Source organism: Mandrillus leucophaeus, unplaced genomic scaffold (assembly GCF_000951045.1).
Source record: "Mandrillus leucophaeus isolate KB7577 unplaced genomic scaffold, Mleu.le_1.0 Scaffold394, whole genome shotgun sequence".
Taxonomy (NCBI): Eukaryota; Metazoa; Chordata; class Mammalia; order Primates; family Cercopithecidae; genus Mandrillus; species Mandrillus leucophaeus.
The window spans coordinates 713,395-736,375 of record NW_012104187.1 but is presented as its reverse complement, the minus strand read 5'-3'; the positions used below and the strand labels follow the sequence as shown (position 1 = coordinate 736,375).

Sequence of the window (22,981 nt, the reverse complement as noted above, 5' to 3'; positions counted from 1 at the left end):
GGAAATAGATACAGGTGGAAGTGGCAATCCAAGGACAGTCTCATAAAAGCATTGAGAAGTTTGGAAGCACATTAAGTTTTTAGATTGAAACAGCAATAAAATAATGTCACTGTGTTATGAACCAGGTGCTGCCTGGCTGCCTGATGTGTCTTGATTCTAATTAGTTAAACAGTAAAAATGGAACCCTTATTTTTTGGCAAGGTTAAGCGTATGTTTGAACATGCTCAGCACAAGACAGGGATTTACAAACTCTGAATCCTGGTCCCCAGTCTATTATTGACTTCGGGAAAGCCAGTTCACCTCTTGTTTCTTATTTCTCTTGAGTAAAATGCAAGCCATGAAACGGTCCCTCTCACTGGGGTACCGTGATGAATGTCACAGATGATGGAAATACGCTTTGCAAATTCAAACTGGGATTGAAATACTGGTGCGAGCCCACAGCAAAGACGTATGTGTCTTGTTTCATAGAGAAGCTACCCCCCGCCTCCCTTTTTTGCCCACTTCTAGCCTCTGCTTATGCCTAGAAGCACCAAGACCATTATTCAGCCATTTTTGCCCTTAAACAAAGCAAATGCAGTCATTTCAAAGATACTCAGAAAGCATCTTGCCTTTATGCTGTTCAGGAAGCAGGAACCATGAAAATCAAGTTATTGTAGTTGTGCTTATGCCCCTTCTTGCCTCGCATTGACAGGGAAGGTATAGCATTTGGGAACCATAAGGGCAAAATGGATTTTTGATATAAAAAGGAGACAATTTCTCCATGCAGAAAGGGAAGCATTGGGCTGATAATTCCTTGTGGTGGGTTTTTCTTCCCTAGACAGCAAACACAACAGCAGACACCAGGCTGTTGTTTTATTTTTTAATGTGTATCCAACACCTGTCACAGTGCCTGGCTCACCTTAGCCCTACAGTAAATGTTTGCTGAAAGAATGCTGAGAGAAAAAAATCCACTGGTTCACTTGAAACTGCTAACTGCCATACCAAAGTACTTGAAAACTGCATTTTCCATGAAGATCGTAAGTCATAAAACAACCATGAAATATTCGGAACTAATGCTAATCCATTCATATCTGAATTTGTGTACAAAATTATAAAATTTTAATATATTTTTAAAGGCTTTTGTAAATATGAACTTTAACTTTGATCTTTATTGTTTTTAGTAGATTTTTCTATAAGCCTGAGTTCCCACAGTTCAAAAGAATGAAGAGAGATGCTAGTTTACCCTTGTATTGTGGAATTTCCAACAATACTTAACTGGCTCACAGGGGAAAACGTGATCTCAGTCACATAGTTTTTATTCTTATTTACTCCTGAGCATCCCCGGTATTTTAAAATGTAGAAGCATAAAGAGGAGATACAAATACCTTCAAAACTCACTGTTACTTCTTAGAAGCCCAGGATGACTTGAGAATTGAAAAACAGTACCGTTTCCTGATCTAACCTGTTTCAAAGGTGATTCCCAAGTCTCTTCTCTGAAGGGTTTGTACTGGGATTTCCACAGTTTGTGCTTCTAGTGTTCTTTAAGGAAGAAGCAGCCACATTTCAGGATTCCTACGAACTTGCAGAAAGTTCTACCATGAAAGAAGGATAAAAGAACTTAGTATTATTTTCAGGAGAAGAGTTACAACCTCCCACATTATCACATGTCCCCCCCCAAAAAAGTATCATTGAAGGGAAAATTGATGCCCGCTTAAAAGAAAATAGAGTTTAAGGCCACTGTGAAAAGAAATGCTTTAGTTTTTTAATTGCTTGGGTCCGTCTTCAATAAAGAGCTTTGCTAATCATTTTTCCTAATTACTTTGGCTAACTCATATTTGATGGGAAAAATATGTATTGTGAAAACTGCAGTGAAATGTAAGTTGTTCTCCCATGTAATTAGTTTGTTCTGGGAGCTTATTTTTATTACAAAAATAATTTGTGGTAGGTAGCTACAGGAAGAAGCTCAAGCTGGAAGGTTTCAGGATAAAATTTTCTATGTGAAACCTTCTCTACCATGACAAGTCATTTTATTCCTTGGTATTCAAACATATACTTTACATCTAATTCTAGATAGACCTGGGCCTTTGACTGTCTGAAAGCATTTTGGTGGCCTTCTATCCACTGAGGGAATTAAAGGCTTGAGGTGTCAGGGCCCTGTATATTCTTTCAAAGAACCTATTTCTGGGGCCCCGTTTCCCTTTCTTACTTGGGTCTCCCTTTCAGTGCCAATTCAGTTATATGGGAAGTGTAGGGAATGGTGGAGGTTGCAAGAAGGGCAGAGCCATGCCCATACCTGAAGTGATTTCTCCAGGGGACGTTGGTTTTGTTCATGGCTCCCTGAAGCCAGGAGGTGTGGAAAAGGGGGCTTCCTTTTTTTTTTTTCCAAAACCAATCTATCTGCCTGTTCTCTGAGTCCCATTTATAACAACTCCCCAGGAACATCCTCTCAACTATTTTCAATTTTACCCTTCGTTTGGCTCTTTCTCCTTTGCTTTCAAACATTAGTAAATTCATTTATATTTTTAAAAAGAAGAAGAAGGAAAAAAGAAGGCTTAACCTTAGCAAAGTCTTCAAACAAATATCCTTTCCTTGGTGCGTTTATTTCTTTGTGATCTCCTTCCTGACTCTTATGTACTTTGCAGTCTGGCCCCATCCTAAAATATCTTTATTGTTAAGATTTTAACTCAATGAAATCAAACCTCAATGCAGAAAAAAAACCCAAGAGATTGTCTGGTCTGCATCCAAATCTTCAGTCATCAGTGGCCATGCACTCCCTGCAGAGAACAAATTTCCAGGACCCCGTTTCTCATTCCTGCCTCTCCCTTGCTCTCAATGCTAATTTGAATACATGGGAGGCCAAAGGAGAGCGAGCAGTGCCCGACCTGGGGTGATTCCTCAATTTGCAGACAAGGCACAAGGGCCAACAGCCAGAGGACACTGTGTACTTGGATAAATCTTTTGGTGTTTTCTCATGCTCACCAATCTTTTCACCATGTTTGATACAGTTAAAAAGGCCAGTTCAATTTCCATGACACTATATTCTGAATTTCATTCTGAACAACAGGGGAGAATTAGTTGGGGAAACTGGGCACTTACAAAAGGTCTCGCTGATTCTATGGCTCAATGGAGAATTCTCATAACCAGAAGACCTTGGCATTGCGTTGAAAATACTTTGATTCTGTGAGCAAAAACGCAAGTGTGATTGGTATTGAGCATGGTTACTGATTTAAAAACAATTCAAAGCTGAGTGTACATTCCAGATTTAATGTTTGACTATGGTTCTTCATTTAGAAATATTTCAAGAGAGAAAGAAGGCATTGTAAAAGTTACAGCACAACAGACAGTATATTTAGATACATATTCAAATATTCAGACTAGATCTCTATCATTGGGATAGCTTTATATTAATATTTCTGAAAATAACTATCACTAAAAATAGCCATATATAGTTTTTTTTCTGCTTTTCTTCTGGGCACTGTTACATAATTTATAAGAAAACAACTGCCTTTTAAAACGAGAATACAAATAAAGTGGGTTGCATGGTTGTATGTATATTTGGTGGTGGTTTCTTTGTTTAGTCTGTCGGTTGATTTGAATTAGAAAGATTCAAAAGAACAGGGTGAAACCTGTGTGTTTGCCCCAGGGAGGGTGCCTCATTGCAAGAAGCAGGACCTGGAATAGGAGACAGAGAACTCACTGACTCTTGAGTAGCTGGAGGCAGTGTTAGACCCTGGCAGCCCCAAGTAGGCACTGGCAATTAAGGAGCAGGAGCAATGTGGCCAGGGCACCACCACTGTCATCTCTTGCCACAAGCCACTCCCACACTGCTGCCACGGCTACTTCTACCCTTCTCATCATCTTGAGTCCTTCCCTCAGGGTTTAGAGTACAGCCCACATTACCCACCTGGACACTGGTGGCCAGGGATGGTGTAGAGACAGGGAAGGCAGAGGGAAATATCTGAGAAGGGTCTTACCCTTTCCACTTAGATTAAGGGATAAGGGGATAGATTCTCTGACATGGCAGAGAATTTCCCAATAATGCAAAGGAGTTTTGAATGGTGGACTCTCCCCGCAATATTCAGTATAGAGGGGGAAATGTATTAGAACACTCTAACTAATAAAAACTTCATGTGCCCTCTATTGATTTATTAAGATTACTGTAGTGATCCCTCCCAAGTGATCCCAGCACTTTGGGAGGCCAAGGCGAGAGGATCACTTGAGTCCAGGAATTTGAGACCAGACTAGACAACACAGCAAGGCCCCGTCTCTACTAAAAATTAAAAAAAAAAAAAATAACTGGGCATGTTGGCACAAGCCTGTAGTCTCGACCACTCAGGAGGCTGAGTGGGAGGATCACTTGAGCCCAGGAGTTTGAGCTTGCAGTGAGCTGTGGTTGCACCACTGCAGTCCAGCCTGGGTGATAGAGTAAGACCCTATCTAACAAACAAAAAAAGATTACTGTAAATCTTGTAAAACTGTTGGAAGCATGGTTCATATATTATCATACTTTCTGGCATTGTATACTATTAAAATCCAACTCAGTAAAAGTATACCTTTATATAACTAGCGATATGGTTTGGTTGTGTCCCCACCCAAATCTCATCTTGAATTATGGTTCTCATAATCCCCACGTGTCGTAGGAGGGAGCAGTGGGAGGTAATTGAATCATGGGGGGGCAGTTACCCTCATGCTGTTCTAGTAATAGTGAGTGATTTTTCACAAGATCTGATGTTTTTATAAGGAGTTTTTTCCCATTTTGCTCGGCACTTCTTCTTGTTGCCACCATGTGAAGAAGGAAGGGCTTGCTTCCCCTTCTACCATGATTGTAAGTTTTCTGAGGCTTCTCCAGCCCTGTGGAACTGTGAGTCAATTAAATCTCTTTCCTTTATAAATTATCGAGTCTCGAGTATGTCTCTATAGCAGTATGAGAACAGACTAATGCAATTAACATCGGACATTGAGGAACACAATGTGTATCTTGTAGGTCTGATGTCATTTCTGTGCCATGTGGTATCCTGGGGCACAAATGGTGATTTGAACAGTTGTGGAAATCCAACTGGCTTTTTAACTGTACCAAACACGGTGGAAAGATTGATGAGCATGAGAAAGCACCATCAGATTTATTCAAGTACACAGCTTCCTCTGGCTGTTGGATGCCATGCCTTGTTTACAAATTGGGGATTCACCCCAGCTTGAGCACTGCTCGCCCTCCATGGGCCTCCTGTGTGTTCAAATGGGCACTGAGGGCAAGTGAGAGGCAGCAAAGAGAAACAGCATTCTGGAAATTGGTTGTCTGCGGAAAAATGTGTGGCCTCTGAGGCCTGAACTTTTTAATGAAGACCAGATAATCTCTTGGAGTTCTTCAGTACCTTGAGGTTTGATTTTGTTGAATTAAAACTTTAACAATAAGGATATTGTAGAATGGGGCCAGACTGCAAAGTAAACACACACACACACACACACACACACACACACACACACACACACACACGCAGAGCTGCTTTTATTGCCAATGTGAGTATATTTTAATTGAAATGTTGCTCTACTTATAATTTTAACTAATAAGGCTCATCTTACATAATATAAACACTGTGTTTATGTAATAATTGGAGTTACTTATATACTATTTTCCTGACCCCATTCATTCATACATCTGCCATGCTTTGTATTCTTAATGTCTGTCACAGATCAGCCATTCGGGGAGTTCTTATTAAATAAATGATCAAACTGAACTATGCGACAAATATTATTTCTGGTGTGAGGAACACAAAATGAGTAAGGCCCAGGTCCTCCCCAAAAGAGTTCAGATTCTAGTGCAGAAGATAGAAAGTAAACAAGTATTTCAGTGATGTAAGATATGCTATAATAAGAGATACATGAAAATATCCTTAGCATTTATTGAGCCTTTACTGTGTACGAGGGAGGTTACTGTATGATTCACAGATATTTATTTTATTAAGACAACTAAATGGCATATGTGTATTTTTATTACCATCGTTGTCATTTCCATTTTATACATGAGGAAACAGTCTTTGAGAGGTGAACTGATCTAGAAAGTGGTGATTTGAATAGGAAGGTTAGAAAGAATAGGATGGAGGCTCTGTTTGCACCAAAGTGCTTGATTGTAAGAAACAGAAGTTCGCCTGAGCGAGGGGAATGTCTAAACTCAAACCCTGACCCTCTCATCTGGAGTGCACACTCTTGGCCACTGCTTCATGCCATATTTTAGCAAGGAGGAGTTTGCTATGGTTTTTACAGAAGAAACAGTGCTGCCCTGGCATCTTGCAGGCAGTGTAGGTGATTTTTCAGGCAGATACTGGACATTCCAGACAGAGGGTGTCACAAACCACACACCTGGAGTCATGAGAGAACATAGTTGAATAAGCAACTGCCAGTAGTTCAGCCATGAGTTGGGCATTGGATCCCCATGGGGGCTGTGATAGGAGATGAGGCTGGGAAAAGAAACCAAGAGGCAAGCAGCTGATGCAGACTGTGGTGAACAATCTCGTGGGGCTCTCAGGGCTGTGGATATTATTCTCAGGAAGGTGAAGAGCCACAGAAGGAGGTGAGATGAGCAGATTTGTGGCGATTGCCCTCAATGCTCTTACCGCCTAGTTTTCCTTACTGCTGATAACTAGCAACTTCTAGTCAGGGCCACAGTCACTTGTGGTTCTTTCCAATTCATTCTCAGTCTCCTCTCTACACAGGCATAGGTTGTCCAGGGCTGGGCCTGGGTCAGTTCCAAGTCTCAGGTCACACGTTTTACTCAGATTGCCCCCTCCTCTAACCGCCGAGGCACTTTTAGAATAATCCAGAGACCTTGCCTCTCTCCTTCCTTGCCAGAATTGCTCCTGCTGTTTCAGGTCTCCTCAGACTCCCGGTGGGCCCACCAGAGGTTCTGACAGGGACCTCTGCTCCATCCAACTTCAGATGTTACCCTTGCTTCACGTTAAACCAGCAATAACTAGAAATTAAATGCATTATTTAATAAGGACAAAATTAACCCAAACCCCTCTCTTTTATACCCTTCAAATAGTATTTTATTTTATTTTATTTTATTTTGGTAGTTTTGAGGGTACTGGTGGTTTTTGGTTACATGGATAAGTTTGTTAGTGGTGATTTCTGAGATTTTGGTGCACCTGTCACTCAAGCAGTGAACACCGTACCCAGTGTGTAGTCTTTCATCCCTCACCCCCGTCACACCCTTCCTCTTGAGTCCCCAAAGTTCATTATATCATTCTTATGCCTTTGCATCCTCATTGCTTAGCTCCCAAGTTGTAAGTGAGAACATATGCTATTTGGTTTTCCATTCCTGAGTTACTTCACTTGGAATAATGGTCTCCAACTCCAACCAGGTTGCTGCAAATGCCATTATTTTGTTCTTATTTATGGCTGATTAGTATTCCATGGTGTATATATTCCACATTTTCTTAATCCACTCACTAGTTGATGGGCACTTCTGGTGGTTCCATATCTCTGCAATTGTGAATTGTGCTGCTATAAACATGTGCATGCAAGTTTTTTTGTTTTTGTTTTTGTTTTTTTGTTTTGTTTTGTTTCTCATTTTGGGTAGATGCCTAGTAGTAGGATTGCTGGATTGATTGGTAGATCTACTTTTAGTTCTTTAGGGAATCTACACGCTGTTTTCCATAGTAGTTGTACTAGTTTACTTTCCCACTAGCAGCATAAAAGTGTTTCCTTTTTACCACATTCACGCCAACATCTATTATTTGTTGATTTTTTAATTATAGCCTAGCCATTCTTGCAGGAGTAAGGTGGTATCTCATTGTGGTTTTAGTTTGCATTTCCCTGATAATTAGTGATGTTGAGCATTTCTTTTACATTTTTTTGGCCTTTTGTCTCTCTTCTTTTGGGAATTATCTGTTCATATCCTTCAAATAGTATTTATTTAACTCTGAATATCATCAACTGTGAAACAGTTGATGAAATTGCACGTTACTTTCTTGCATTTCTATCTATTGTATGCAGCCAGGTTGAATTTCTCAAATGAGAAAATCTGACTGGTTGCCAGGGGACCAGTAGGAGAAAGTCTGTTGCAAAAAGGGGTGGGTTTCATAATCGCTTTACTCACAAATACTGTGCTGTCACAGGATAACTCTGATGATTTAATGTGTCACTTTGAATCACAGAACGTTTTCTATAATTCTGCTACTGTAGTAATTTGCAGTAGTCAAACAGGAAAATTGTGTTCATTCAGACTCAGTGGTTTTCATATTCCTATTATTTCCAAAGTATTTTAATTTTTAAATAATTTGGAATTCAACTGATTTGAAGTTCATGTTTACGAAGTAAGCCCTCTCTTCCAAAATCTTACAAACTGGGTAGCAACATCCAAAATATTTCAGAGACCTTTTTGTTTTTTATTTTAATTTTTATTTATTTATTTTTTGAATAGGAGTCTCACTCTATTGCCCAGGCTGGAGTGCAATGGCACGATCTCAGCTCACTGCAAACTCGGCCTGCCAGGTTCAAGCAATTCACCTGCCTCAGCCTCCTAAGTAGCTGTGATAACAGGCACACACCACCATGTCCGGCTAATTTTTGTATTTTAATAGAGATGGGGTTTCACAATATTGGTCAGGCTGGTCTCGAAATCCTGACCTCATGATCCGCCCACCTCAGCCTCCCAAAGTGCTGGGATTACAGGCGTGAACCACAGCACCCGGCCGAGGGCTTTTTATTTTTATTCAAAGACAAGATTTTTCAGGTTAAGCCAAGTGGTCTCGATATACTCATCTTTTTTTTTTTTTTTTTTTAACAACCACAGACTGATTGCAAATATTCTTATTCATTCATTATAACAAAATTCATTAAGAATTACTCTATTTGTGTAAAAATAATAAAACTATTTAGAACTATACTCTAATACACTTTTCAATTACCTCCCCCAATTAGTCTGAATTCTCCAGATTCTAAAGAATTTTGCTTACTACAAAGAGATCCAAGCAATGAATCATTATTGCTAATTACTTCTTAACAAGATCCAGTGACCGGCAAATAACTCAAGATGTATTTTCATGTCCTGTTGCATGGTGCAACAGACAACTGTGCATGCACAAATTGTCTGCCTTCTCATATATAACTTTCTCAGAGTGCTCTTTTCTTCTCTCTCACATGCAAAAAGGGGAAAGGAGAGCAAAACTATAGCGATTGAGGCAAAGATTTGGGGGAAGAAGAACAGAAAAGATGAATACAAACGTTTGGAACAGGGATAGAATTGGGCCAATCTAGTAGGAAGGAAGGGCTGTGAACTGTGGAACCAGGGGTGACCAGAAGCCTTGTTTGGTGTCCTGGAGGACCAAAGTGGGAAGGTTGGACAACGGGACTCAAGGAAAAGAGAGGGATGGTGGGAACAGCTTAGAACTTTTTGTCCCAAACAGTAAACTTATTCACATAGAATTGCAAACTATTACATGTACAGAAAGAGAGTAGCCGTGGAGAGAATGGGCTACAGAGTTAGGCTGACTGGGATTTGGGATCAGGCTTCTGCCACTTACAAAGTGATTTTGGAGGCCGGGCGCGGTGGCTCAAGCCTGTAATCCCAGCACTTTGGGAGGCCGAGACGGGCGGATCACGAGGTCAGGAAATCGAGACCATCCTGGCTAACATGGTGAAACCCCGTCTCTACTAAAAAATACAAAAACCTAGCCAGGCGAGGTGGCGGGCGCCTGTAGTCCCAGCTACTCGGGAGGCTGAGGCAGGAGAATGGCGTGAACCCGGGAGGCGGAGCTTGCAGTGAGCTGAGATCTGGCCATTGCACTCCAGTCTGGGCGACAAAGCAAGACTCTGTCTCAACAACAACAACAACAAAAAACAAAAAAACAAAGTGATTTTGGACAATGTATCTAACCTTTAAAAGCATTGGCTTATTCATTTGCAAGATTGGGCTAACAATGCCTAGCTGGTAGGACTGTCCTGAGGATAACATGAGATAATGTATGGGGAACAATGCTTGGCACTCAATGTAAGCTAGTTATTGTCTGTATTATTTATACACATTTTTTAATTACCTCCCCTAATTAGTTCAAATTCGCCAGATTTGACCCTAGAAGTTCTCACTACAGAGACAGTCAGGCAATTGATTACTATTACCATTTTTCTAATAATAATTTGAAGCAATCAAAGCTATGTTTATGTCATTGGGCAAAATAATCACTCCTTGACCTGGTCACTGGTTTATGTAAGTGGAAGGATCCCAGACTTCGAAGTCAGACTGACCTGGGTTCAAGTCCTGAGACTGCTACTCACCAGGAAAATCATCTCAAATCTGGAAACTGGCTTTCCTTTATAGTAATGTGTGAGATCACTTCTACCTTTCTAGAGAATTGCTATTATTAAAAGTGGTCACAATGGATTTAGTATGGTGCCTTGTTAAAGTGCCAGGTGGTTGGCATATTATAGTGATATTCAGTTTTCAATATTTCACAGTGTTGATGTCATTCAGTGGCCACTTAGCATGGTGAGTGAAGAAAATGTTGTCGTAAGTATTAAACAAAAGAAGAATTCAGAGTAGGTAAGAATGTGTGCAAAGTTTTACGATGAAGTGGTCACAGAATCAACACTAGCACCTCAAATATAGATTAGCAGAGCTGGGACACTATTCTCTACTCATCAAGAACTCATACCTTCATTTTGTTGGTAAAGAAACAGCCCAGAGATCGAATGGTTTCCCCAGGAATCTAGACTTCACCTGACATCAAGGCCACTCACCTCTCCTGGGTTATACGGTTTCAGTGGACCACTTTGATGCCCAAAAGAGCTTGAAAATAAAACTTTAAGTATAATAATATTCATATTATAACTAATTGAACTCAGCACAAGAAATAATTTAAATTGTATGGACATAGCGAATATTTTAAAAGTAAAATAGCATGAGTATTTCAGGGTGAAAAACGCAACAAAATGTTTGCGATATATTTTAATTGCGGCATAGTTCACATTTTAATAGCCTGCCTACTAAATGATGGTCAAAATTCAATAGTGTGTTTGTGACATATTTTAAGTGTGTTCAATTACCTTTTTCCATACTTTTATCCATCATTTTCCTTCTCCTTAAAATATGTTTCTCAGGATCCTAAGAGGAGTTTATAGAAATAAATTTCTGTTGGGAAAAATACTGTTCAAACCAGTTGCCTTATTCTGTGAGCACCCAGTTGTCTGGCATCAAGTAAATCACTGCAGTTTCCCACAGCATAGAAATCTACCAAGCGCAAGGGAAGGTTTCCATGTTAAGTTCATTTTTCTGGGTCTCCTCAACAATCCCAAAACCCTCCTCCACAGAAGAGGTGCCTCGCAGACTCGTCCATAATTTTGAAATCTTTAGGCTTCAGAAATTCCATTTAGACAGAAACCTTTATGTTGGGCTATTCATATTCACCAGTGGTCCAGCCTCTCCTACCTTTCCTTACTCCCATGACCATGACCATGTCTTGTTTGGCATGGCTGGGGAACTGGGCATCTCTGTGCAGTAGGCTCTCGGAGTGACATAGCCACGGCAGCGGCACGTCACTCCCTAACAAAGGGATAAGAGAGGCGAGTCCGCGATGGTTCAGCTTTTCATTCACCCTCTCTGATTCTCAATTGGCCTCTCTTCATTTCCTTCCGCCCCCAACTACATAAACCAACTCTTATTTTCATGATTGACTTAGTCGAATGTGTTTCCTTTCCTTTATAGCATCCGACTAATATATTGGGGAAAATACTGGAAAACTGAAGTTAATTTGAACTCTAACTTTGGATAACTGTAAAGTCCTGTGTGTAATTACAAAGCATCCTGAACCGGGCTGTATATCATAGAGGTATTTTATTCTTCGCTTTTGCCTGCACTTTTTTATTTTTATTTTTTAATCCATTTGAGTTTTTAATTACTCAGTTAGCAGTTCTGCAGTGGGAACAATTCCATTTTGACTTGTATTTTACAGATGGAGATCCTGGGGTCCTAAATTTGTGGCCGATTGCACTGTGTCCTGGAGACAGAGCGGAACCACAGCCCGGAGCCCCTGGGAATTGCCCCTGAAAGGCTGCATTACTTCTCTGTGGAGTCTTCCTCCTCCTGATTATTTTCTTTTTAGGTAAGGTCTATCTTTTTATTAAATCATAAAATGAGCATCCATCATCTTGACAGTGAATGAATTATGAGCTAAAGGCCTATCTATAAAACTTGGCTTCTGTTCATTCCCTCCCTGAGCTCAGTGGAACAAAATGTCCAAATTGAACCTTGCGATCTTCCCACAGGTATTTGTTCTGATATGCAGCTGCTTTATTTTTTTAGTCATTCTTCCTTTGGTCTTGCACACAGGGTTAGCGGCATATGTGTTATTTTTCAGACCATGTATTAGATCCATTTATATGCCTGTCTTTGTGTTCAGACTCTGGCTCAAAGCCATGATAATGACTAAAGATATGGAAAATGCTCAGAGAACATGAACTTTTTGGCAAAGGATATAGAGAACCGTGTAGATACCTGATGACTGCCTATGTCTATGGAGGGAATAGAATGAATCAGAAATAAGAGTCCCTTTTGGGTCTGTCCAATTATATGATCTTGATCAAAGTTAGGATCCCATAAAAGGAGCACAATTAATTTTCCAGTTTCATTGAGATCCCTTTGCTTTCCCCAAATCAGCCTACATGAGTGGCCTTGAGTGTCTGGAATGGTGAGATGACCCAATTCATCCCCAACTTTAGCATATTCATTCAGCCTAAATTCTGTTCATAAATCCACCAGTTCAATATTTTATGCTAATAAAAGCTATTAGCATTTTGCATTTTCTCCCATTACAAAAGTTTTCATACAGCCCTCATCATTCTGACAGCAAGATGTAAAATTTTGATATTTAATCCAAAGGAAGTTAGGAAATTAGGTAGATAGATAGATAGATAGATAGATAGATAGATAGATAGATAGATAGATAGATTTATCTTGTCTCAATACCATCTTCATTCAATTTGGTGTTTGGTTCAGTGAGCTGTATAAATCAGCACTCAACCACATCACAGAAGGATAGAAGGGCCTTAGACATCATGGTCAGAGAATCATTGTCAGGAAGCATTAAACTTAGCTTCCTCAATGTCAGAATGTTTGCACCAACTCTGACACAGAAAGTTCGCTGAGTGATGGCAAAAGTTCCCTGAGTGATGGTAAAAGTTCCCTGAGTGATGGTAGAAAGCTTGCAAAATAGTTTCTGAATTCAAGCAACCAAAGAGGCTGTATCCCCTCCTCCTGTAAAGTGACACTGTTGGTAGAAAACCATCACATGAAGGAGGGCTTGCGGGTGCTGGATTTTGTGCAGCTAGAAAGCTGGTAGGTAGGTCCTGTTTAGTCTGTGCCAGAAGTCAAATAGGCTTCAGAAAGGGAGTTCAGGAGTCCTCTGAGCTCCCAGTGATTTACCCTGACTTCCCTTTGTAAGCATATGGATTCTATTTTCTGCTGTCTCTATAAATACTGTTGTGACTGTCTCTGCCAAACCAGCTACCTTTCTCACCCCAGGGAGAAGCCAGGGATCAGACATTCCTACGCTACCGCCCCATTAGACACTGCCGTAACACGAGGGAGCAGACCTGGCAGTCAATATGATGTGTGTATTTGGATCTTTAAAGAGCTAGGCTAAACTTAGAGTCAGCGGACTACCATAAATAACCTGTGTTCCTCTCTCTTTGTGTGGTTTGCCCTGGAATGCCTTGCGCTTTAGTGTTGTACAAGCAGCAAGAGATCAAAGAGTCAACATTTTATGGATGCATAGTTCATTACAAAGTCATCCGTGGGAGGAGACCCTGGCAAAAGCACTAATCGTTCTCTCTTGTGACTGTTTTGTTGCCTGAATTGGGATTGGAGGGCACTAAAAGAACTTGCAACCACTTTAAATAATTTTAAAGAATAAAATAAAGATGGAAATTCACTTTTAAAGGAGGGCTAAAACTTAACTGGCATCTTTTTCGGGTATAGAATGTGGTAGGAGGAAAGAGGAAGTAAAGCAATTGGCCCATTACCACACGGAATGTGGTTGGAGAAGAATAAAAGAAGGCAGAACGGAATCCTGTGTAATTTACTTACCCTTGGGTAAGCATTAGAGAGAGCCTTTGATAAGCAGAGCATAACATCGACAGGGATTTTTTTTTTTTAAAGCCCAAACTAGATAATGTATCTGAAAAACAGGCTTTGAACTAGTTTGCTAGAATATAAAGAATAAATGTGTTTCAAATTATAGCATTAATGATGTTGCAAACCCAGGATTGTAGATAATCATAATGACACAAAACAATAGCTACTATTTATTTGATGTCTGCTGCATGCCACATGCTGTGTGGTGTATGTGATATCTTTTTATCTCACAACCACGCACGGGGATGACCTGTTGGTATCCCCACTTACACACAGGGAAACAGGACTCTGCAAAGTTGAAATGCTTAGCTCAAGGTCACACAGTCACGAAGTGGTAAGCCCAGGATTTGAACCAAGCTCTGGAAGGAAGTGGAAGTGACTACTTCTTAGCCTGTAGTTAATATTTCTGGCTCTTGACACTTTTTCTAGTCTCTGTGGCAGGAGTTGTTGGAACTCTTGCTTTCTGAGCTTGGGAGATTTGCTCTAAAAGACTTCCTCTGTGATTAAGACTTACTCTGTCTGAGCTGAATGTGTGTATCTGTCTGGGGGCTCTGTCCTTGTGGTTGTCCATAGGCAGTCAGAATTAATCACTCATAAAACATATTGCATAGATAAGACTTTTGATCCGGCATTTTGGAAGTTAGGGGCTGGATATCTTATAAAAGAATGTCTGTTGCATACTTGATCAATTACAGTGATAGCTAAAGAAACATTTTCTCAAATGTATTATTTTAACAGGAATCGTGTTCTAGTTTCCCATCCTTTAGCTGACTTTAAGTTTAAGAAAACCTGAGCTGTATGAACTTACAAAAAAAAAAAAAATGACAGGATAGGCCAGAAGCAGTGGCTCATGCCTGTAATCCCAGCACTTTGAGAGGCCCAGGTGGGCAGATCACAAGGTCAGGAGATCAAGACCATCCTGGCTAACATGGTGAAACTCCATTTCTACTAAAAAATAGAAAAAATTAGCCAGGTGTGGTGGCAGGCGCCTGTAGTCCCAGCTACTTGGGAGGCTGAGGCAGGAGAATGGCATGAACCTGGGAGGCGGAGCTTGCAGTGAGCTGAGATTGCGCCAGGGCACTCCAGCCTGGGCAGCAGAGCAAGACTCCGTCTCAAAAAAAGAAAAAAAAAATTAATTATTACAGTCAATAAAGTCTCAATGGTCTGTATCCATGAGATCTTTTGTTCTTGTCACAGATAAAACCTGCATCACAGTAATGCCACAGGATCAAATGATTAAGATGGAAAACTACAATGCTCTACAAATGTTACCTTCTTTCTGCTCTTCTCAGTGATAGTACCTTTTGTTCAACCCATCTCTTCCTGCTCTTTTAAAATAAAAAGTTTTTTAAAAGTCAGAAATAGAAGCAAATAACTGATCGATCCTTTTTTTTTTTTATCAATTTCATAGCAATTGAAAACATCATCCAAGATACTGTAGATCTTCCCCCCCTTCAAGTTTTCTTGAAAGATTTCACACGTGCAGTGTAAGAAATTGTGAGTCAGCCTTCTCCAATCCTGACTTTAAGAGTTGCAAAAATCATCTGCCAGGGATCACATATGTTCTCGGTTCCATGAGAGGAAGAAAACACATTTGCTGAAAAAAAAAAAAAAAAAAAAAAAAGGAACCTTTAAAACCAGTGGAGTTAGAATAAATACACTTGCATTCTGCTAACTTCTTTTCCTTTCCAGGGCCTGAAGGCTTTTCTGGCCCTGGACAGGAAGCAAGGCATCTGTCACCCCAAATACTCCCTCTCTGGGATTGGGGTTCCAGCTGGTCATGGAAGGGAAGCAAAGGAAGTGCAGAATGACCAAAAGATGGGATTAGGATGCAGAAATAATAAATCTGCAGCAACTACTTTTTGAAGTCAAGACATCCAACAGCTATAAGTCCAATCTGTCTTTAAGACCTTGCAACACTCCAATATGATTGGTAATAAACTTCAGTCTGCAGTTGAGACTTGACCTTTATCAGACTAGGGCACTTGGCTAAAGTCACACAGCTAGTGAGCCAGGTAGAGAATACCAGAGCCTGTGAGTGTAGTATTTCGTGTGTAGCATTACCTATGGAACCTCCAGAACATTGGATAGGTATTTCCATCTAAGAAATTGTTTTCAGCCTAGTGCAGTAGCTCACACCTATAATCCTAACATTTTGGGAGGCCCAGGCAGGAGGATCTCTTAAGGCCAGGAGTTTGAGACCTGCCTGGACAATATAGCAAGACCCCATTTGTACAAAAAAGTTAAAAAATTTACCAGACATTGTGATGCCTGCCTGTAGTCCCAGCTACTCAGGAGGCTGAGGTAGGAGGATCACTTGAGTCCAGGAATTCGAGGCTGCAGTGAGCTGTGATCATGCCACTGCATTCCAGCCTGGGTGACAGAGTGAAATCTTGCCTTAAAATTAAATAAATAAAATTATCTTTAACAAAGCAAAGAAGGAGTCTCCTAACATCCTAAAGCGGCAGATTACTGGCAAGTACTAGTGCCTCCATGTTAACATTGCAGAAACCAGATTCAAACAAGTTGTGAGTTTCTCTTGAAACAAAAGAAATCAATTACAGGGAAAATGAAACTCTCAACTTAGCGCTCGACTTAAGAAATTTAAAACTCATTTCATGATGCTTTGCCCTTCTTCACCTCTCACTGAAGCAGTTCTGTTCTTCAGTAATTGATGTTGGGTTGTTCTCGTGGGTTGACAGTCAGCATGTTTTTATTTATTAAATGGTGTAAGTAAAAATTGATGTGATGGAACAACCATGGCCACCCCTGCCACAGAACAAAGGCTTTTCTAAACCAGCATTTCTCCCACAACATCTGGGTAGATGTTTCATGTGGATTTTCCTTCCCCAATATCCAATGGCATGATTTCATGTTCAGACGGAAATGACAGTGACATTTCATTTGACCAAGGAAAAATAAAAAGAAAGAGACATTTCTACATTTAACAGAACCCAAAGGCAACTTGAAAAACACTTTGAAAGCTTATTTCCATTTTACGATCTAAAGCAGACCTAAGGTATATCTGTAGACAGGTGGTGCTGGTTGCAGTTCTGCTGTGAGCCTTTATGAAAAGGATTATGTTGACTTTCTGAGAATATTTCAGGATTCAGCACCTCAAAGGACTCCAAAAGCGGTGGTTTTAAACTCCCATTGAAATGGGTCACTATATAAATCCTAAAGAGAAAACCAAGCCAGGTAAACCTAGGATCTTGGCTCCACATCAAACCTCACAATTTGAAGCCCAGGTTATTCTTACAACTCTCTAAGACCTCTAAGCCCATCCTCACTAGCCACAGCCTGGGGCTTCCTTGATCCTGCTAAAACTGAGCCAAGAAGCAAAAGCTCAGTGAGTGTCATTTTGCATAGAACTACTAAGCAGGATAAAGAGAGGCCGTAGGAAAGAAATTCCCCAGTCACAGAAAACCGGGGTGTCTGATTATAAGATAGTAGTCTCTTCCTTCAAGGCTAGTGGGTAAAATTCTCCCTTGTGCCTTTGAATGAGGGATTTCCCCTAAATACAATAGTGAAGTCTGTATTTAGTTGCTGGAGCTCTGGAGACAGGGGACTTTTTTAACAGGCAGAACTTTCAGAGGAAGCTGGAATATAATGCCTATTATAGTGAACTGTAACTTAGAAGTACCCTGTATTGACAAGAGAAGTCAAGGTTGTTTCTTAACACAGCTTTAACAAAAATTTAAACTTTGGTTGGATTAAGCTATTCCTGACCTCATGCTTCTGTTGGTAGAAAATACACCTTTATACAAATAGAACTATTTTGGGGGGAATCATAAATCACATCCTAACTTATAACATTTTTTATGATTTAAATATAGTTGGTCCTTATTACATGTGGATTCTGTATCTGCAAATTCTAAACTCACTAAAATGTATTTGTAATCTTCAAATCAGTACTCATGGTGCTTTTTCAGATAAGCACAGAGTGACAATAAATTTGAGTCACTCAAAGTACATTGTAAACAAGTGTCCCTTTCACGATCTATTTGGTGCCATATTTTTTGCATTTTTATGCCTTTTGCATGTTCAGTGGTGATTTCACTGTTTAAAAATGGTCCCCCTAAGCAATGTACTGAAGTACCATCCAGTGTATCTAAGCACAAGAAGGCTGAGATGTGCCTTACAGAGAAAAAATATACTTGTTAGATAAGCTTTGTTTGGGCATGAGTTATAGCGTTTTTGGTCATGATACAATGTTAATAACTCAAAATATATATATTGAATATTTATGTTATTTCAATATACATCTACATATCAATTATATATTAAATAAGGTACCTTTAAGCAGAAACACACATAAAACAAAGTTATGTATTAATCAGTGAACAAAAGTCAAAGGCTTATAGGAACCAAGCCCTGTATTTCCTCTAGGAGCAATGATTCAGTATTTGCTAATTCAACGTCCATGTCTATGGTATAGATCATAATTAGTGTGAATAACAGAATCAACTGCATTTGATTGAATGCTCTGTGCCATCTGGTTACCTGAGTGGCTCTATTGTGTGCAGACACAGTCTCCAACTATCTTTAATGTGACTCAGAAATGTCCTGCTATGTTCGGGATCAGGTTTCAGATAAGTTAGGAGTTACATAGACTGGATGAGAATCCAAAGAAAATATCACACCTGAGTCAAAGAATGGGAAGCTGATTCTGGAGTGTAGTGAGAGAAGGGAAACTTGGCCATGGGCTACGGGGAGTGCCGCCATGAGGGGAGGGAAGTAGAGGTATGGAAGAAACTGAAGAGAGGAAACCAAAAGTAGAGGGAAAGATGTGTGTGCTCACAGTGACGCCAAGAGCCAGCACCTTAGACAATGCTCTTATTCGTGGGATGTGTCACTGTCTGGGAATATTCAACATTTCTCCTTCCACCAAAGTATGGAAAATTAATGTGTATACAATGTCATTTGTTATACTTTCTTGACAGGCAGTAGGTGAGATACCAACACGTTCTGCAGAGCTTAATGACATCATTTTAATGTGAATTGAGTCTGTTTATTCGTTTTTCCTGTTTCATATAAGGTTATTACTCTGTCTCCTAGCTACCCAGAAAAGACCATTTTGATTTTGGATAAATAGTATCTGTAGAAATGTGTTTTTAAATAGAGGGTGCTTGCATGCACTTAAGTGAATGGACTTTAATAATCTATTTAATATGCTTTGGCAAGAAAGATGTTTTTACTAGCTACCATGGAGAAACTATGTGTTCTCATATTCAGGCATAAGGTAATTTGTTTTGTAGGCAGAAAATAGAGTTTACAATTTGAAATAAACAAATCACTGCTCTAAACAGTGTAGGAGAGAGTACACTACTTCAAAAATAATTGCTTGTTTACATGCATTTGCTTGTTGGAAACAAAAGACTGAAATGAGAGCTCCTCTATCATTAGTTTGTTATATGAAAAACGAGAAAGTGCATACAAGGACCCAAAGCAGTAGAGAAAATTTCCCATAATGCCATGTGGACATGATAAATTGTACCATTTTGCCAGTTAATGATATATTAGATCAATACAGCATCTAACTCATGAGCTTCGGCTAGAAATCTCAAGTCTGGTGGAAAACTATTTTTTAGTATCTTAAGAAAGATTCTCAAAACTTTGGAAAAAATTAGTGTTTTTGAAATATGGCCAAGTTATATCTTCACACATGAAAAATGTACTATATTTTTCTAGGAGTTTGAAAATCATTTTGAGGACTGTGAGTTTTTCTAAGCTGTGTTAAACCACATTGAATTGCTGTTAAAGGGTAATAGTCATACCTTTTCATATTGTTTTGAGGATTAAACAGAATAAAGCACATGGAACAAAAATTAACACAATATCTTCGATCAAAAATATTATAATAACATTCTTGGTACAGTAAATATTGGCCCTAAAAAAGCATGTAGTTCTCAAAATTGTCCCAAATAAAATATCATTTTCTGTTGGCTGTCATTGCTACGACCATGCCACTCTTGGAAACTGATAGAACTAACAAAGTAAACGGCAAAAAGAAATGTTGAGGACTACAATAATGCTCTCCTGATTCCTCCAAATCATTTCCTATAAAGGGCTGTACAATAAGATTGCTTAGTCTACATGCCTATCTGTTCCATTCATTGATAATTAAAATTAACTACTATAACAAGGAGCGTCAAAATATCAGTAGCTTAAAACAATAAAGATTTACTGTTGATGTGATCCTTCCATAAGAATCAGGTGGCTCTTCTTGGAGTCCCTCTTAAATCATTTCTTCTATGTTGCAGCCTCCACAGTCTTAGTAGAAGAGAAAGACTTTATCTGATTGTGAGGGAGGTTTATGGCCAGGTCTAGAAATAGCAACATAAGGCCAGGCATGGTGACTTGCACCCATAATCCCAGCACTTTGGGAGGCCAAGGCAGGTGGATCACCTGAGGTCAGGAGTTCAAGACCAGCCTGGCCAACATGGTAAAACCCCATCTCTACTGTAAATACAAAACTTAGCAAGGCATGGTGGCAGGTGCCTGCAGTCCCAGCTACTCGGGAGGCTGAGCCAGGAGAATGTTTGAACCTGGGAGGCAGAGGTTGCAGTGAGCCGAGATTGTGCCACTGCACTCCAGCCTGGGCCACAGAGTGAGACTCTGTCTCAAAAAGAAAGAGAGAGAGAGAGAGAGAGAGAGAGAGAGAGAGAGAGAGAGAAAGAGAAAGAAAGAAAGAAAGAGAAACATAAAATCCACTTGCATTTTTAAGACCAGAACCTAGTCCTAAGGCCGCAAAGTAACTTCAAAGTGTAATGGGAAGTGCCTCTTCCTGTTTGCGTGGGGTAAAAAAATAAAACAGGATATGCTTTCTTGATTTTTAAAGCAAATAAAGGTTTAAACTTCCCAGTATGTTCAGTGTATTTCTTAGCATGCCATTAAATGAGCTAAACAATGTACTGGAAGAGGAAAGTAAGGTACCATTTGACACCTTAATTTATGTATCTCAGTATGCATAGTTGAGGTTGGTGTTAAGCACAAAGTTCCAAGTCTCCTCTGAAGCTTCCCTGGTGATCCAACCGGACCTTCTGGTGATGTTCTCCTTTAGGCTGCTGTAGTAACATTGATCAAATATGTCTCTGTATTCTTTCTTTCTATGTATTGTGTCTGTTATCCTCCTGTTTAAAGAATTCAGTTCTCCTCTGCTTTGTGTAGCTACTTATTTCTTTGTTCAGTTCTTGTATTCTTATATTTATATTTTCAGCCTGGTTTCCTAGGGGTCATCCCTGTGTTTTCTCAACTCGGTGGTCAACCAATGATTGGGCAGAGATTATATTCAAACACCTTTCCTACAAAGTATACAAAGAAGCAGGAAAGTCTACCCTGCAGCCTATACTCAGAAAAAAATAGTGTTCAATGAAACTGACTTACAGAGTCAGCCAGGATGTTAGATTTAGCAAAGACGTCAACACAATTATTAAAAGTATGTTTAAAGAATTCAAGCTAAGCTTCTTATGTTTAATAATATTACACAGTGTAGTATATTGTAGTATAGTATAATATTGTAACTATAGTAAGTAAGGACATGTGTTCTGAAGTCAGACTGCAAGAGTTTGGATCTTGGGTTCATTACTTGCTGTTTACCTTACCTAGTTATTTAACCTCTTTCTGCCTCAGTTTCCTCATGTAAAAATTAGCATAGTAACTAAAGTACCTACCTCATACATTTATTTATTTTAAGGATTGAACATGATAAAATATATACAGCACTAAAATTGGCAAGTATTTTTAAAAAACGTGCAGTGAGCCCTCAAGAGATGCTAAATATAATTATTAATACAACATAGAACTATGACTTTATTTGCTTGAATCTTCTATTGCAGGTAGCATTATAGGCCTACTCATAGTAGGTCTCAATAAATGTTTGCTGAATGAAATCGTGAATTTTGTTTTGGTTGGTTAGTTTTTGTTTTGTTTTGGTTTGGTTTTGGTTTTTTGCTTTGAAACAAGGTCTCACTCTATCACGCAGACTGGAGTGCAGTGGCAGAGCCACAGGTCACTACAACCTTGAACTCTGGGGCTCAAGTGATCCTCCCACCTTAGCCTCTCAAGTAGCTGGGACTACAGGCATGTGCCACCACACCTGGCTAACTTTAACATTTTATATTTTTTGTAGAGACAGGATCTTGCTGTTTCCCAGGCTGGTCTGAAACTCCTGACCTCTAGCAATCCTCCTGCCTTGGCTTCCCAAAGTGCTGGGATTGCAGGCATGAGCCACTGTGCCCAGCAAGAAATCATATTTTTAAAGCATGAAGTAGAGAGACTTTCACTTCAATGTAAGCAGACTATAAAAAAATCCTTCCCCAATGTATTTCGTCTAGTTCCACACAGATGCCAACCTTAATTAAGATGTAATATTTTTATTCAGAATTAGGAATCAATGTTAAATGCAAATAAACCTGAAAAAGTAACATACTGGCTTAAATTCACACTATAATTTTCCATTTAAACAATACAGTACACTCCACTTTAAGTGAAACACCTCCTGATACAAGATACTAAAAAGCTGGATAAAATTTAAAAATTTAATTTTATATGTATAACTGCACTGTTGTAAAAGTAGAACTCCTGCAAAGGTCAGAAATTATATGAAAATGCAGTTCCACAGAAGCACAGCCACTTACCCTGGGGAGTTTACCTTTTGCCTGTGACCCAGACCTGGGTTCCAAAGGTCTCACCCGTGGGATAAAAAATCAAGCCTAAAGACATAGCAAGGTGGAACAACATACATTAAAAGCAAGAAAAATTAGTGTAAGGACAAGTGCACATCTCATTGAGAGTTCATGGAGATAATTGCTTGCCTCACTGTTTAGGAAGAGCACAAAAAAGAAAATGTATGCCTTCAAAATGTCCAACCCCAGCACT

The 22,981-nt window shown here is 39.6% G+C and overlaps 1 protein-coding gene across 1 annotated transcript in view; it reads left to right on the top strand.

The window, feature by feature from the left end:
* Positions 1-22,981, top strand: part of KIAA1217 (KIAA1217 ortholog) — a 914,794-nt gene that overhangs the window by 313,531 nt on the left and 578,282 nt on the right. Inside the window, exon 2 of the mRNA XM_011991313.1 lies at positions 11,922-12,071. The gene's annotated coding sequence lies outside the window, so the exon portion shown is untranslated. The remainder of the gene's footprint in view (positions 1-11,921; positions 12,072-22,981) is intronic.